Below are 18,606 nucleotides of genomic sequence, written 5' to 3'. Positions count from 1 at the left end.
TTTCACTGCAAACCCAGCATTCTCCAGTCTTTCCTATTTTCTGCCTTCCTCTATGACTCCGCATGTAATCCATATATCTTAGTGTCGTCACCATCCGATATCGTCTTCTACCACGAACTCTTCTCCCTTTCACCATTCCTTCCAGAGCACCCTTCAGTAGGCAGTTTCTTCTCAACCAGTGACCCAGCCAATTCCTTTTCCTCTTCCTGATCAGATTCAGCATCAGTCTTTCTTCACCCACTCTTTCCAACACAGCTTTGTTTCTTATCCTGTCCGTCCATTTCACATGCTCCATTCTTCTCCATACCTATATTTCAAATTCTTCTAGTCACTTTTCTTCACATTCGTCATAATGTCCATGTTTCTGCCTCCTGCCTCATACAATGCTACACTCCACACAAAGCACTTCACTAATATCTTCGTGTTAGTTTTTTCTCCAGAGGTCTGCAGAAGATGCTCCTTTTTCTATTAAGAGCTTCCTTTGCAATTGCTAGTCTCCTTTTGACTTCTTGGCAGTAGCTCATGTTACTACTTACAGTACACCCCAAGTACTTGAAGCAGTCCACTTGCTCTACCACCTCATTTAGAATTTATAAAAGTATAATATATTTCAAATCTCAAGTTTTTATGAACATTTGTCAGTTACTTACTTGTGAATTGTGTTGCGTACAAAGTTGATCTCTGTAAACTCACACTCTGGTATGCAGTTGCATTTAATTTTCATCTGCTTTACGGATTTTTTAGTCTCGTTTGTAGGTTTCCCTGAAATTGTTTCAGCAATTTTAAAACATGAAATTGAAAGTGAGAAGTAAAAATCACAATAAATTGATCTCTGATTTTTTTTCTTCAGTTACATAGAAACCTAGTCTTGCACACTGAAGAGAACTTTTAACTAAGTGCAAACTTCCATAGGAATAATAAAATACAACTGTAATATATATGTTTAATCATATTTTACAGTTTTCTGCTTCATATTAGCATCAATTACTAATATACTATTTGCATACTTTAAATGTTTTACTAGGTATATACAAGAAAATTGTAATTAACAGCAATTTTTATTGCTTATTTTTTAGAACATATCAGTAAGCTAGGCATCATCAGTAAGTGTAATACTGTGAAATAGTATACTTGAAAGTTTACTTACACAGAAAATGTTTGAGACATCGAAGACCATCATAATTGCAGATTGGTAAACCTGGAAAGGGATGAATATTATAATTCTTTATGAATTTGAGAATAATTTTGTAATTTTAACTTTTGTCATACCAGTACCTGGCTGGCTGATTAGATGGTGTGTGCAATTACAAAATTTCATCTGGTTGGCAATCTTGCATTCCGTTCTACATGCTGTGAAGCTGTACCTATACAAATAAAATTAAAACTTATAAATGAATTGTGATGCAGTTGTAGTGTTAAGGTATGGCTGCAGTAAATGATGATCATACCTGTCATGATATTTGTAAAATGTTGTTGTGTTACATGTTTAGGCCTATTATAATTTAAGTGAAATTGTGAATTAAGTACAGTAAAACCTCGATAAGACGCGCCCGTTTATTACGCTATCCTGTGTAATACGCTTTTTTTGTCCGGTCCCTGCACATTTCATATATAACGCCATTATAAAATATCCCGTTTGTTGCGCTCAAGTCCCGCATAATACGCTGTTTTTGTGGAATATTTTCGATGTAATTTTCAGCAATGTACTGTAACAGCAATGAAACATCTTGGTCACTGAACTCACTGATTCCATTAACCCGAAAAGTATTGGTATTAAACCTTCATACTTCATACCTTAGTATACCCCACCCTCTTGTTACGCTCTCTTATTCGACTCTTTACCTGCGCGCTTAAAGTCTACATACAGTTACAATACCTCACCCTCTTGCTAACCCTCTCTCTCTCAAACAACATTCCTCACTCGGCCATAATAAAATTCTGGAAATTTTTGCTGTGCAGTTTGTTGTCCTGTATTGTATTGAAGGTCTGTGAATGTCATTACAATGAGTGTTAAACGAAAAGTGCTTTCTTTGTTGGAAAAATTGGAAATCTTACGAAAGTACAATGAGAACAGTACTCTTACTCAGAAAGAACTCTCTGATTCATTAGGAATCCCATTATCGATATTAAGAATGATAATAAAAAAATCGCGACTCAATCACTGCAGTTGCGACGTTGTCGGGAGGATATAATCGCAGGAAACTGAAGTGTGGTAAACATGAAGACTTAGAGAACACGCACATGGCAGACAACTATAAATGACTTTTTTTCTGAAAGAATTAAGTACAGCTTACATATTGTAAATGTCTTTGACGTTCAGTACAGTAATTACATAATGGAGTAATACTATATTACCTTTCATGGATCATGTATTTCAATAAAGAAAAATGCTAATAGATACTGTATATAAGTCAAAATTAGTATCCCCACCTAATACGCGGTCCCGGTTAATATGTGGTTTACACCTGGTCCCTTGAACAGCATCTTATCGGGGTTTTACTGTAGCTTAATTTATTAAAAAAATTAAAATATTCATGTTAAGGCGGTATTTATTTGTTTCTAGAATTATTTTGCTATGTTTCCCGACAACCAACTTGTGATAATAGTTGAGTTTCTGCTCTTCTGGAAGTGTGCAGTTTCTTTGAGATAACGAAAGCAGCCATGCTGTTGAGTCTGAATGCACTTCTCGAAGAGTGTATTCGATGTTAGCCTTCTGTCCTATGTCAACCCTTCTAGGCAACTGCTCAAGTGATGGATTTCTTAGTGCCAATTGGTTCTTCATGAAGGATACATCCCCTTTGTCATGGACGAAAACCTATATATATATAAAGAAAACAAAATGGAATTAGGAGCTGAAAGCTGTTCTAAAATTGACTTGAATTAACAAAATAACAGAGTATTTGGCTAGTAAGAGTTAGATATTCTGTCAAACTGCTAAGGGAGAAATAGTAGTTTGGATTTTGTGGTTTGTTTCTGAATAGAGACAGGTGAATGGCATTGATTAAAAAGTGGGTGATGTCAAATTCATCTTTAGTCACTACCGATCTCACATGTTACACTAGTAGCATTTTCATTTCTCTATGATTTATTATAGTTTTCTGACATAGACTGCCTTCTAATCAAAAGGACAATTGTTCAATTCCTAGAAGATCCGATGACAAAAGACTGGAGCAGCTTCATTGCGAATACTTTTGTATTCCTAGTCAAAAATTTGTTGCATTTTTATTCTCTCATCATATTACTATAATTGAAAAGGAGCGTTGTGTAGATAATCTTTTCTGAATTTATTTAATTATGTATGTTACAGCGAATAGTAGTGATATACAGGGTCTTCATTTAGGAATGTGACTGGACCCCACAACCCCTCACAGCCTTTTCATTTTATAGCGTGGCTCCCTTTCACTAGTAACTCGAGTTAGGTCACATTCCTAATTTTATTGAAGACTATATTATACTGGATATTATCTAATATGTGGGAAACTTTTGGGTAATGGATAGATCAAAAGCAATGTTATGTAAATATGTAATCAATTTAATTTGATTTCTAAATTACAGGCACTTTTTAACTCATACATACACTACCTGTCAAAGGTTTTTGATCAGCTATGAAAACAACTATATACTTTATTTCAATGTACAAACACATCCGAAAAACTAAATAGACCAACAAAATAAATATTTTATCGATATTACTTTTTCTAAACCTTTAAACTAACTAAGATGTTAATGAGATGTATTAGATTTAAAGCTATATAAATGGTAAACGTTAGTACATACTAACAAATGACTTTTAAGTTTTAAGGAACCTGGAGGTTCATTACCGTCATCACATAAGCCCGCCATTAATCCCTATCATGAGCAAGATTAATCCAGTCTCTAGCATCATATCCCACTTTTCTCAAATCTACTTCAATATTATTCTCCCATCTACATCTTGGTGTTGGCCTCGGTAGCATAGTTGGTATAGCGCTGGCCTTCTATGGTCGATGGCATTTAAGTGTGTTTAAATGTGACAGGCTCATTGTCAGTAGACTTACTGGCATGTAAAAGAACTCCTGTGGGACAAAATTCTGGCACACTGGTGATGCTGATAGAACCTCTGCAGTTGCAAGCGTCATTAAATAAACCATAATTTAATTTCTATGTCTTGGTCTCCCCGAAGGTGATAAACACTAGTATTGGCAGAAATTTACAAAGTGAAAAAAAAATATTCAACATGGACTTACAATCTTATATAATAATGATCGAATTCTTGCATTATCGTTTGTGACCACGGATGTGTCTTGTGATCTTGCTACTAAAAGTCATTGGTCCACAGCCCTTGTAGGATCAAATTTTTTTACTGTAGGTTCATTCATATTACACATCATCAAATCACATAATTCACATAAAATGTTTGTTTCTAATGACGATCTCAATATGTCTTTTATAAGGTTCGTCTGACTAAATCCTTGCTCACACAATGCTAATTCTTTTGGAGAAGATCGTGGCATGGTTTTAAGCTTCTTCAGTGATGTCATGTTAGATGTCACGGTTTTTTTGCAATAGATTTACGAATAGGAGAAGAAGAAAAACACATAAAACATATTTTTTTGGGCCGAAACTTAAGCCTCAGTAGCAAAAACACGGTCACTGTGGGGATCTGGAACCTGGGATTTCTGCACCCCTAACTTGAAGTATCTACTGAAATATCTATAATTTAATTTTTATCGTAGAATATTAAAACAGAAAGAAAAGTATACACAAGCAGTATGGGACTATTATTGCTATGCTTCTGTTATTTGGGGACTGAGAGTTCAACATAATACTCTGCAACAAAATTATATTAGCTGTTAAAAAGAGTCCTCAGTAATACTGTGGGATAATGCTCTCCAAAATTTCTAGTTAAGACATGTTTCTTTTTCTTTCTTTCTTTTTTTCTTTTTTTAAATTGTGTATTCACAGACACAAAGTATGTATATCATATCTGATGACCTGTTTGACCCAGAAACAAATTCAGAAAATTTTTTGTGTGTAAATACTGTTTCAAATAACAAGATATGTAATTTGTTTGAAAAATATTAATTTTCTTCTGTGAATATGCGTTTAAATTCGTGTAATATTTTCAGGCAGGATTTAAATATTCTAATAAGGGGGATGATTTTCAATGTTCTGCTCAATGAGTAGTGATTAAACATATTATGAGAAATTGTCACTGCTGTACTTGTTTTTAAATTGTAGTATCAGCAGGCATATAACGAGGGGTTGTCCAGGCTGTTCAAACACCTCCCAAGACAGTTGAAAACTGTTGCTGTGGCTTGTAAGTCAGGCAGACATGAAATTTAAAAGTATTTCTCTCCTTTAAAAGACCTTGTGTATTTAAATGAATTCCGTGATTTTGAATGTTTCTCCGGGCGAACCATAAAATATGCTCTGACCACAAGGAATCATGTAGCAGAAGCAATTCACGAAGTTTCATTTGAAATTTACGGAATGGGATAGTTCGCCATTTGCCACTAGAGGAACTGCATTTAGAGAAATGGCTACAGGTGAGGAGCAAGCATTCTGTGTTACAATTTCATTTCACAAAATTGATGGTAACTGTGCAGCGTCACATAGTGAAAGCATGTAAAATATAATACTGTTTTGGTCTTACTAATAAACCGTGTATAGTTTTTATACGAGACTTATGCAGCGTTGAGACAGAAAACGTTACTAATAAACCATGCATAAGCGATGGATGTATAAACAATCTGTAACTATACAATGGAAATTGCTTTGCATTAGTTATATATATGAAACCCCTTGTTTAAGCGTTGTATATAGAGAAAAAATGGCCGCCCCTCTAACAGCTGTTTGTATCGACTGTCATTTTATGATGATGGATGCCTTGTAACCACAGAAGAACACACCAAAGAGCACAGAATAAGTAGAATATTACCGTACTCTTTGACCAAAATATAATGTGGTAATCGATCAGAGCCAGTTGTACTATCGATTCTTAACACGGCACACTAGAGCGCTCTACCGGATGCAATAGAGAATCTCAGATATTCTATTACCTTTCGTAATGAAGCAATGACGAAACTATGACGTAGCTGTGTAACAGTTATACTGTTATACACGACGTATGTGGTGATTATTAGTAAGGAATTTACACACGACTTATAAACGAGCTACTCATTGTATAAGTATAAGAGAGTTAAACGTCTGTAAATAGAGTTTTTATTAGTAAGACTGTTGTTTAGTCAACTGTCTCAAGACAGATATGATCCTCAAAAGTGACACCAATATTCATGACTTCGTGAGAAAACTAAGTTAGGAGATAATGGGGTAGGGTGACCTGTTCCTTTCCCCCCTCCATAATGTAGTATTAATAGAAAATAAATATTTACTATAAAACTTACAAAAAATGGAATAAATTGAGGCTTGTAAGTGAAATGTCCTCACACAAATATCAAAAGTAAAAATTGTTGGGAAGATGTTAGAGATTATTGGGATGGTTGATATGTCACAGTTGAATAATTAATAAATATTATTTTCAATTTACTATTTCATGCAGCAAAGTTCGATTATACCTGTACTGGAGAGTTGAAAACCATTTCCAGATGGCCTTGCTTCACTTCCTCACTTACAACAAACATGTGAGAATCTTTGCTTTGTGGCCTGCAAAAGATTAGGCAATTAACACGTCATAATGTACAAAAAGTGGTAGTGATATACAGTCTAAGAAAATATTGGTGATAATTTTAAATGTTATAAAGAAGAGAAAATAAATCTTAAGGAAACAATTACACCTCTGTAATCAGATCAGAACAAGATACTTGATTACAATCACCACTGCCACTTCAACGACCAGTGTTGTCATGATCACTGCAACTACCAACTTTGCGATCAACACCAAAACTACCACAATTACCACAGTAAATGTGACAACTAACACTGCCATTCCTACCATCAACGCTAATGCCAATTCAACCACCAATGCCACTCGTACCTCTGTCATCAACACCAACACCACCCTAACCACCACTGTGACCGTGACCATCCATTTCCATTAACACCACCACTGCCACTACTCATTAGCACTCCTGCCATCAACTACTACACCAACACAAACACCTGTTCCATCATCATTATAAAATACACCAATTCACCATGACCATTGTCACTGTCATCCCTGCCATTACTATCACAAAAACCATCTGTCACCATGTTTACTGCCATTGCCTCCATTTCCATTGACTCCCATAACCTCTGTGACTACTTCACAGCAAGAATATGGAACGAGTCAAATGAAGGAAAAAAAATCTTAATACTATAAAGTCTTAATCTATAGTTACAGTCTAGTTGAAATATATACAGAAGAGGTTTACAATATAGTCTACTAGTACAACACAAAGTTTTAGTATCAAACACAGAGTTTTAGTATCAGTTTCATGAAGCAATTTGTAGCACATAAAAATCGGGGCCCTAATAATGAAATTAAATATTTTTGATTTCAGATTATTACTTAATGAAGACAATTGGATAGACGGGAAAATAGTAAGTATTGTCTTCACATAAATCAAAATGCACAAGTAACTCTTGCTTCAAAATTTCTCACTACATATAATATTCACCAAGGCATTGTATACCACTTATCTTTCTCTCCTGAATAGAATTGTCTTATAATTTTGTTTGAATTGAATTGAATTTAATTTAATGGAGGAGGGCACTATGACCCAGCACTGCGACCTGCTAAGATATATTGCGCTGACTCTCTGGTGACGCATTCCCAAACCCACACCGGCTGACCACACTAAGGTTCTCTATGTGCCCAGGTTTCAAGCAAGCCACCCCACTTGTCACTAGACCAGCATCCTCCATGCATCGCCAGCTGGCGTTCAGGGAATACTACGGAATGATAACGAAATGGAGAAATGGTGACGAAATGATGTAAATGCCTAATTTGGGGAAAAACAGGAGAACCCCGGGAAAAACCCCAACCTTCTCCGCCATAAGTGTCACTATGGATTTTTTCAATGAATGACCATTCAGCCATTGCAGGAGGTTATAATTTTGTTTAATATAATTGATTATTCCGGCTGTATTAGTTATGAGATTAGACCATAGTGAGATTTTCCTTAGATGGGCTTACGAGGACCATGCCGAGTAGTCTAATGGTAGGGCTGCTACCTCTAGGCCTTCTAGACAGGCCTATATAGACAGTTATACCACTGTGACTCAGTCCCAGAGCCTCGTTTGTTCCTGAATGGGTTGCACCACGAGAAATTAATCTTATCATATACAGTGAAACCTCTCCTTACGGACACCCCCAAGATACGGACACTCCTCATGTACAAACAGATTTTTATGTCCCAACTGAAATAATATAGAAATAATGATAAATTTAACTCTCGTTTACAGACATGTTCAGATATGGACACGGACCGCTATTTCACAGTCCCAAAGCTTGCTTTACCTCCTGACTATGGACAGAACTTGGATTTCAAGACATAATGTGTTACAAAAATGGAAAATTTTTGTTTTGAGAACTGTACAGAAATTCTTTAACATGAAAGAAGACAATAAGGGTCTCGTAGGCTACCACTAGCCCAGTCAGCTACTCCTTGTTAGCTGGAAGTGGGTGGATAAACAAAATCATAAAATTTAACCTGTCTGATGGGTCTAAGGTTTCCGCGGTCGTGAAATTATATTCGACACATGATAGGGTTAATAGGACTATTCTCTTCACTTCAATCAGTGGTACTGTTTCGAGAGACATGGCACCTTGAACGTAAAGGTTAATTTGAAAACTGTAAATTACAGTACTGCATAACTGTGGACCTAGAAAAAAATTGCCTTGCACAGTACTGTATTTTCCCTTTTCGGTCTTATCTACTGTAGTTCAAAGTTGCAAAGAATTTACTGTAGGACAGTAGACTGTATTTAGAATTAAACTACAGTAATACACTTCATTTAAAGCGCGAAGGGATACATAATGAATATTATAAATTTACTGTTAGATTGGGGAGCCTCCCTCCCAATTACAGACACCTCCCAGATGTGGACAGATTGTTACGTTCCTTCGATGTCCGTAAATGAGAGGTTTCACTGTACACCAAGAGGTCGTCGACTTTCTGGAAAACCTAAAAGGAGATGGCTAGAGACCATAATGGGCCAGTGAGATCCAATACCTGCATGTCGATGATGATAATGGATGGTCAAGTGAAATTATTATCTATGTGATAGACTTCTCAGATTAGTAATTTAATTTATATAGTGCAGGAACTGCAAAACCAGGCTGTTGCTGGAAAAATATGATTTCACTCCACTTGTAAATAATTGGAATGCATTATTTGTCCAGAATAGCCTCCTCCTGCAACTACACACTGCATATGATAATAAAGCAACTGGAAGGAATGGTGTTTTGACATTCCATTCATTTATTTCGTTACAGCCTTCTCATTGATATCCATGCTACCAAAATAACAGCATTTCCATAGTGTTTTGAGTGTTTGGAACAATGTGTTAAGTGTAATGAATATGGTGGATGCAACAGAGGTAAATGAAATAATAAGTAATGCATTATGTCGCCAGATTCTTGTCTCGTAGAAGTTAATGAATAAATTCAGAATTATTTCTACTTTTTGTTGCAAATATTGGCTGTAGCCTCCAGGCTAAGCATGTTAGTCATTACCTTTACTGAAAAGGGACTCACTTTACTTTAGATGGTAGTATAAATAGGATGCTTTCAATAAACCCAAAAATTTTAATATAACTTCTTTTGTTCTATAGTTTCCATAGCCTGCATTGCAATGTCCATTTTTTTTCGATTCAGGCTCTCCTGTTTCTGTGTTTGACAAAATAGATCAAATTCAAGAGTGTAGCTCAGATTCCAGGTTTGGTTTTCATTAACAATATTTTCCAGGCACAATGATTACTTAAGGCCATGGATCGGTGAAAATAATGAAAAGAAGAAACATTAAAAAAATGTAAATTTTGTCTTTAACTCTAAAAAATAAAATAATGTTTCAGTTTTCTAAATCTGTATTTATTTTGCCCCTATGGCAATTTAAAGTCCCTCAGGATGAATTTAAAGAGACCAAAGTGTGCGTGGCCTGCAATCCTTTAAACGGACACTCAGCTGTAAATCTAACAGACTTTGCTCTTAATTCTAACTAATTTTACTTCTCAGTCAGTTCATATGTCATGCTGTTATGTAGGAGGAAAATTTATGTGGTAGACCTGGATAGGAAGGAAGGATATCCATAGTATATATCATATACATGTTGTATTTTGACACTCATTTTCTCGATTTTCCAATTTTTAACATTTTGTAACATTCAAAATGCTCTAATGAATGCAGTTTTTCTCCAATATCAGTGAAATTTTGCACAAAAGTCCACAAAAGCATGTGAAGTGACACATGTGTTTTCTTCTGCTATTGAAAGTCTTGAGAATGTGATACTTTTAAAAAAATCTAAAAATTAACAACCAACAGGGTAATTTTTTTTTTCACAAAAAATAATTGCAAAAATATGAAAATCATGTGTCATATTTTACATACATGTCAGGAATAAATTAAACATAAATTAATATATATATATATATGTAAACTTTGAAAATTAGGACAATTGTAATTCATTATTAAAAAAAACAAAAAAAAAAATTAATTGTAAGTAAACTAATTGGAATATCAAAATGAAAATTTGTGTATTGCATGTCCACATTGTAAGAAATATGTTGTAAAGGTTTCAGATTAATTGGTGTAAAAATGTACAATTTAGAAATTTCACCGATCCATAGCTTTAAGTGCAGAATTCATATCACTGTTCATCATCATCATCATCATCATCCTCCTCCTCCAATCTGACTTAGGTGCTCCAAGACCTGTTCCGTAAAACCTTTTGAAAATGTCACTGCCTGGATTAACTCTATTTTCTCTTCCACAATCTTGAAATATGTAACCATTGGTAGTTTTCTTTCTTCAAGACTGGTAATGATTGAAGGTAACTTCACATAATAGGCAGTGAAGAAGGTGAGGCTGTTCTGAATATCTGAGAAGTTTTTAGGCATCACAAATAAAAACAGCATCTTCTTCAGAAAATGAATTGTTGACTTCGCCCATTATCTTTAAGTTTGTTGCATAATATGAAACAGCAGTAATACACGTTCCCCATTCCTTTAGGATTGATAGTAGATGTAAGGCAAGATTAGATGGAGCTTTAAGGAAAATCTTGGTACTGGAGATCAAACTATCGACATTGGGGAAAGAAACTGCGCACCTCCTGAGCAACACGAATACAATGTGCAAGACAAATTATATGGCATGGTGTTGAAAATTGTTTTTTTTTTTTAATTTCTAACAGCCTTTTTCATGTATGGTGCATCATCTGTGAGAAATAAGAGAACATTATGATACTGAATTTCCTCAGGCCACAGCACATTTAAAGCTATAGTAAATAACTGAGAAATTGTTATGTTATTGGCGTTTTTCAGTTCTTCAGAAGTTTGAGTGAATGGGATACACCCCTCTTCATCATCTGAACGTCCATGGTTCTGATGATTTTGTTGGCGATATGCCTACCAACTATATCCATTGTCTCATTGGTGGTTGAATGTTTTTCATTCTGTCTTCATAACAGTCATGTACATAATTATTCTAACTGTGGATTCACTTGATATGGACTGTTTAGTGCATTTCTCCAAAAATATCTTCAAATATTTGTTTTACAATTTCCGTAAAGGAATCCCTGCTTCTAGGAATGATTTACACAAACTGACTGCGTCTTCATTAAAACCAATGATAGAGTACAAACTTTCATCCGGTTGGCCATCTTTGCTACAGCAGAAACAGGTTTAGCTGTTGCAAAATGTTGTGTCACAAGAAACTTCTCGTGGTTTACAGAATTTGACACACTTTACAAAGTAAAATTTTTCCATCTGTTGAAAAATGACTTCCAAAGTCTTTAACAAATTTGATCAGTTTGGTACTTAAATGCTCTCTTGTCTTGGCATGGTGTAAAATTGTGAACTGAAGACTAACTGCAAGATGTTGATTAAACAACTGAATTTTCTTTTCAATGTTTTTATACTAACAATTAGCATATTGTGAAAGGAGAGCCTATCCCTTGTCAAGTCTAACAAAGGATGCAGGCATAAATTTTTCAGTGAAAATTTACGATCCTCAAGTATACGAATTTGAACACAATCTTAGCGCATTTCCTTCATAAAGTGAAATCTGATGCAAGATATTCTTACCAGGTGGCCTGGGTTTAAATCCCGGTCAGGGCAAGTTACCTGGTTGAGGTTTTTTGCGGGGTTTTCCCTCAACCCAATATGAGCAAATGCTGGGTAATTGTCAGTGCTGGACCCTGGACTCATTTCACCGGCATTATCATCTTAATCTCATTCAGACGCTAAATAACCTACGATGTTGATACAGCGCCATAAAATAATGTACTAAAAGAAAAAAAAAACATTCTTTACAATAGCTGCATTGGAACAAACAGTAACATCTAATTCCTACCAAACAACACTAAACTGAAATAACAGAAAAATTTCAAAAATAAGAAAATAATTACAAAAAAAAAATACAGAGAAAGGCAGGATATAGGAAATAGGCAGCAAAGTACAAAAAGAGCAAAAGTAAACCCTTCCCTTAATGTCTGATAGATCAGGAATATCATATTTTTTGACAGTCATGAGTAAAAAAAAAAGGCAGTTTGCCATAAATCTGGGCTGTAGTAATAGTAATAAAATTACTTCGAGCTGCATTATTTATTTTTGAACTACATTTACTGCGATATTAAATAACTGGAGAATTTTGTTTTAAATTAATGTTCTTTCATTCTGTAGAAAGCTTTTTTTAAACTTAACAATTTTAACAACAGGTTCTGAAAACTGGTAGAAATTTAACAAGCAATTCGGACAAACTGGTACCAACTGGCTGAATAACACTGATTTAGGGTAACAAATTTTCAATTTTGAAGAATATAACATAGTCGTGATTTGTAAATTTTGACCCTGAAACTAAAAATTACACAGAGAAAATTTTGAGAAAAATTTCTATATTGCTGACCTCACTGACTTTTACATGCTTTGTAACAATTTTTTTTGTAGAACTCTCGATAATTTCTTTTTCTGCTATTACATTATATACAGGTCATATGCATGTGATCGCACTTATCTTCATTTCTTTCAACATACGAGTTCCATTTTTAAAGTTTCATGAAAATTGAAAGCAGTCAGGTTGAGAGTTGTGTGATTTGACATGGAATGTAGGCTATTCCTCGAGTGTCTTTAGAAGTGCCATGTTGTGAAACTGTAATAAAATTCGCCTGTAATAGTGGTTAATATACATACGTGTGACGTGAGTTGAGGGTGTAGCATTTGGAATGTCGTGTCATCAGCAAATGAAAATTTTCACAGCAGTTGAACTGTTCCCCATTCCATCTGCATCTCTTGAACAACCCGTGGCACTTTTTGGTCAGAATCTGAAGATGAATGGATTAAAAGGTTAAATGTTTCTCTCCAAAATTAAAAATAAATGGATGCAATAGAATCTAATTAACATAAAACTGAAAGGGAATGACTTGAGTTATATACAGGATGTAACAGGACCTCACCAGCAAACTTTGAGGAATGATAGATCACACAGAGAGGGTGATTTTTTTTGTTAAAGAACATATTCTCGATGACACATCCTTCATGAGTTATGCATCCTTTTTAGAAGCGCATTCCACATCACATATATTGCATAAGTGTGCGCCTTAAGTCCTTATCATCTCTGTTACACTGCTGTAGTTTGTTATTGGTCTGTCTGGAGCCTCTTCAATCCGTCTTACCATCCAACAATCCAACACAACACTGCATGCTTAACAGAGTTGTATGATGAATGCTGCTAAAGTGTCAAAAATGTAATGAGGTACTGTAACAGGGTATGTAATTTTAACAGCTGGTGTAAATTGCCAGAACATGCATGGAAAATTACATTACATTTCTGTAAAAAAAAAAATACTGGACATCTAACTTTTGGATACATAGTTCCTAAAGGACGTGTCATAAAGCATATGTTCCTCAACAAAAAATGATCCTCTGTGTGACCTATCATTCCTCAAAGTTTGTCGCTGAGGTCCTGTTACACCCTGTATAACTAAGAATTAAGTATAATTCAGATTTTGAGTTAACATTTCCTAGCTGAAAATTAAAAAACTCGTAATTAGTATCTGCATTTCGTATATTTTTCAATGTGTCATTGGGTTCTGTAGCAGAGTATATGTTACTTTTAGTGTCTTTGAAAAACGTATTTTCGTTTCAATGTGTACATTAATTTATATACTCAGAAAATATTAAAGAAAATATTCATTATTCAACAAATAAAACTCAGTGAATGAACATCGAGAGACTAAATTATTATTTAGTCAGCTTTTATACACTGAAATCAGACATTTGTTGTACATCCACTGCATTAACACTCACAATGTACCTGGGATCTTTTCTGACCCCATACTTTTTACATAATATGCTTGTAAGTTGGCAGAATGTAGTTCAATTCATTCAGTATTCTAGATATGCTTCTATTACACAAATATTTATTTGTAGACAGTGGATGTGGGATGACTTATCATTGAATATAGGTGCACATTTACTATATGTTATATTTTTTTCATTCAGACCATTCGCTGAACAGGTTTTAAACGTAAACAGACGATGTCAACATGGTACTATATCTCCGTACAGTCAGAAAGAAAAGAAAAATAACGTACTGTAGTACATACCTTGCAAGGTTCAGTCCTCGTCATCATTGATGCAATTACCAGCGTTGCAGCAAACGACGATATATTCTCGTAAGTTGTCGAAGCTGAATCGTCTTCTCCTATTGCTTAAACAGTTTTTGTATCGAGAGAATTTCTGAAGAAAACCTCTAAAATGGGGATCACTCAATTTCTTTAGAGGAATATTTGTACTGAGCATCATGTTGCACGTGTCGTTAGACCCGCACAACTAGATGATGATGATGATGATGATGATGATGATGATGATGATGATGATGATGATGATATAGATGGTTCCTCAGATTTCATTTCAACGCATTTCCTGTGCGATGTACTGTTGCAGTGTTTCTCTATAGCCTGAAATGTTCTGGTTTTTATTTCAATTTTACATGCATTACACACGATATTGTCTTCGTTAATATATAAAATGTCACTCTCATACTTCTTAATTGCATTTCGTATCTCCGAGCGAATTTAACGTTTTGCCATTATGAATGGATCAGCACAACATATTCAACGCGTACTGAATACGTACTTGAGCAGGATAACACAACTGCACACATTGCATTGCAATGTTATTATGAACGGATCGAGGTTCCTTCATTTTGTACGCTGCTGTACTCGCCAGGTACACAAAAGATGGATGGCGCGGCATGTGCCATATACTCTGATATGAAACAACTTCACTTTTTCTTAAGTCATTCCGCATCCACTGTCTATTTATTTGTAATTGAATTTCGAATATTTGGACTTGGGGTCACAAAAGACCCCAGCTAGGTTGTGTGGAGCTCCTCATTTTATTTCGTTTTGTTCATCTGAAGTTATTTAATTTAAATGCTGTTAAGACTCTGTACTAGCTCCAAGTGTTGCTACAATATGCAGCTGGTGCTTAAAAAAGATCACAACTCAAAAGAAATTCGGTAGTCTTCTTCCACAAATCAAACACACTGATACAGGTCTAAAGGTTGAAACTGCAATGAACATGATTATTATAGATACCTGTACATAAAACTTACAAAATGATTTTGAAGTTTGCTACTTGTGACATTGTGATAGCATATATTAACAACTTTCACTTTGAATTTCAACATACAACTCTTGTAGGTTATTGAGCTTCACACATACAACCTGTTTTGACAACCATTTTAAAATTACAAAAATGGCTCTTACAACTTTTGTTGTTTACACTCTTTAATTGCCGATTTTCTCTTGTTGGAAACTGCGAATTTTTAACTCTATACTAAAGGTTCTCTTAAAATTGGTATCTTTCTTAATAATGATTGAGCTTATTGTAGTACAACTGAGACCTAAGTCAGTTGCTAATTATACTAGTGATTTAGGGTGCTATTCATAGACATTTCGCTAGCCCGCACTATGAGCATGCTAAACTAGCCCCAGCTATCGACTGGTTACTTCTACAGGATTCATATATCATATATCGCTAACACTGGTTTATGAATACGAAAAACGTTAGTTCGCTGATCATCCACCAGAAGCCCGTACTAAGAATGTCTATGAATATGACCCTTAGTTTTTAATGACTATGCATCAACTCTCATCACTTCTTCCAGCTTACAACCATTTTATATTACAGCAGAGGTCTGAGATGTATTACCATTTTGTTTGTATTACTGCAGAAGTCTAAGATGTATTACCATTTTTTTTAGTTCTCACATAACCTGTAATATGATTTGAGTCTGCCTGTATGAGCTACTTCAGTGTTTCATGCATTGGACACTTATTTTCTAATCTGAGTGCAAGCAGGGAATTTAAAATATACAACTCGATCATTTGAAAAGTAATGTTATAATTTTATATATGAGGGGTTCACAACCAGAGTAGATCAAGTCCATGTGGAATAGTTCTGAGATATTGAGTCTTAAAGTTCCTGGCTCATGCTTAGCAACCTTCACCTTCCATAGGAAATGCTGCCCTCTGTGGAGTAACAAATGAGTTTTGGACTTTGTTTGTTATGGCAATGAATAAATCTAAGTTTTCTTCATCCGAGATTGTATTAATCCACAAACTGATGTTAATGTTATGTTTTATTTAACGACTCTCGCAACTGCAGAGGTTATATCAGCGTCGCCAGATGTGCCAGAATTTTGTCCCGCAGGAGTTCTTTTACATGCCAGTAAATCTACTGACATGAGCCTGTCGCATTTAAGCACACTTAAGTGCCATCGGCCTGACCCGGGATCAAACCCGCAACCTTGGGCATAGAAGGCCAGTGCTATACCAACTTGCCAACCAGGTCGACCACACAAACTGATCACTGGTAGACTTGGTCCACTCTGGTTGTGAGCCCCTCATATATATGAACTTCTTCTTAAATCAGTTATATTATTTGAAGGGTTCAGAACCATAGTGGGCCAAACGCCATTTATTAAAACCGTAGAAAACAAGGATTAAAATGAAGTTAATTACCATAATTCAATGGAAACATATAGCAAGTAATAGGCTATAAAGTATACACATTAAAACTAAATGATATGCCAATCTTCATTAAACTATGGTATTCACTTAACTTTAACTCTTGCTTTCTCTGTTTTTAATAAATGGCGCTTGGCCCACTATGACTCTGAACCCTTCGTTTTATATCAAAGAGAATTTATACATATATAGTTGAGTACAGCTTTTGCAAAGACCTATTAAAAACTAGTTGTCTTGAACGTGAAATATGCATGACTGAGCGATATAAATCAGTTTCTGTTACATAACTCGGACTCCCAGTACAGAAATTTGGAGAGTTGATGCTTCGATCTTAAAGTATTACATGGTTCAATAATTGCCCCAGATATGAAAGAATGTCCGAACTTGAAGTCTATGGACTGCCACCTCTATAAAACTTGCATTTATCTTGTGTTTATGGGTTACGCTTGGCAATTTTCCAAATAGTTTTTACAAACTTATAGTCTGCATCTTCGGAAATTTAATATGATAATGTGGAAATTTTGATGCCTTTGTTCTGACTTAGACCTTGTTGTGTCTCACCATGTCCAACAGCTCCCTGTAGCCATCTTTAGGACATTTCCTGCAATTGTCACAGTTTGCACAATATCCTTCATACGTAGGTCTCAACAAGGATTTGTAGAAGTTGGCCACTCGAATTTGTTCAGCTACAGCCTTTGCAGATATACTGTTGGAGAATAAAGAAATGAATGAATTTATCTATGTAGTTACTCTTTTGTTAGCCACAAGTAAAGAATATCGTGATCAGAACTTAAAGAAATTGGATTACACTTTAAGTAATCGGTGCTTGTAAGAAATTAATTACTCATTACATCTCTCAGATCACTTTTTCTAAAATAAATTGGATTACACTTTAAGTATTCGGTGCTTCTAATATAGAAATTAATTACTCAATACATCTCTCCATATTTGGTGCTTCATATATAGCAATTAATTACTCAATACATCTCTCAGATTACTTTCCCTAAAATAAATTGGATTACACTTTAAGTATTCAGTGCTTCTAATATAGAAATTAATTACTCAATACATCTTTCAGATCACTTTCCCTAAAATAATCTGGCTAGTCATATATGGTAAGAATATTAATTTCTACCTTTTACAGAGTCACTCGTCTTCAGGCTGTCTTATCTTTCTTTTTTCCTTCTTTTGAGGTGGAACAGATTTTATGTTCAATTATGAGATTTGATACTAGGTGCACGTTATGAAGAAAATGTTTAACTACTTGCAGGTTTTAACATAAGAGTTTCGGGTGGGCAGGTAATAGGCTTTTGGGAGTAGTGCCCTTAATGATGGAACCTGTAAGAAGTTCCAAAATATCGGAGACAATAAATCTGCAGTAGGGTTGCCACCTATTCCAATTTTGTTGGGAGAGTTCTATTTTCAGAGAAGT

General features: G+C 35.0%; 1 long non-coding RNA gene across 1 annotated transcript; it reads right to left on the bottom strand.

Moving 5' to 3' along the window:
* Positions 1–554: 554 nt before the first annotated feature.
* Positions 555–1,426, bottom strand: LOC138707343 (uncharacterized). The gene is made up of 3 exons (XR_011334187.1): positions 1,276–1,426; positions 1,148–1,198; positions 555–762 (listed from the first exon to the last, which is right to left on the bottom strand). It is a non-coding gene; the product is annotated as an uncharacterized lncRNA (long non-coding RNA).
* Positions 1,427–18,606: the final 17,180 nt, after the last annotated feature.

This window comes from Periplaneta americana, chromosome 10, assembly GCF_040183065.1.
Source record: "Periplaneta americana isolate PAMFEO1 chromosome 10, P.americana_PAMFEO1_priV1, whole genome shotgun sequence".
NCBI lineage: Eukaryota > Metazoa > Arthropoda > Insecta > Blattodea > Blattidae > Periplaneta > Periplaneta americana.
This window is presented reverse-complemented; position numbering and strand designations above follow the sequence as displayed.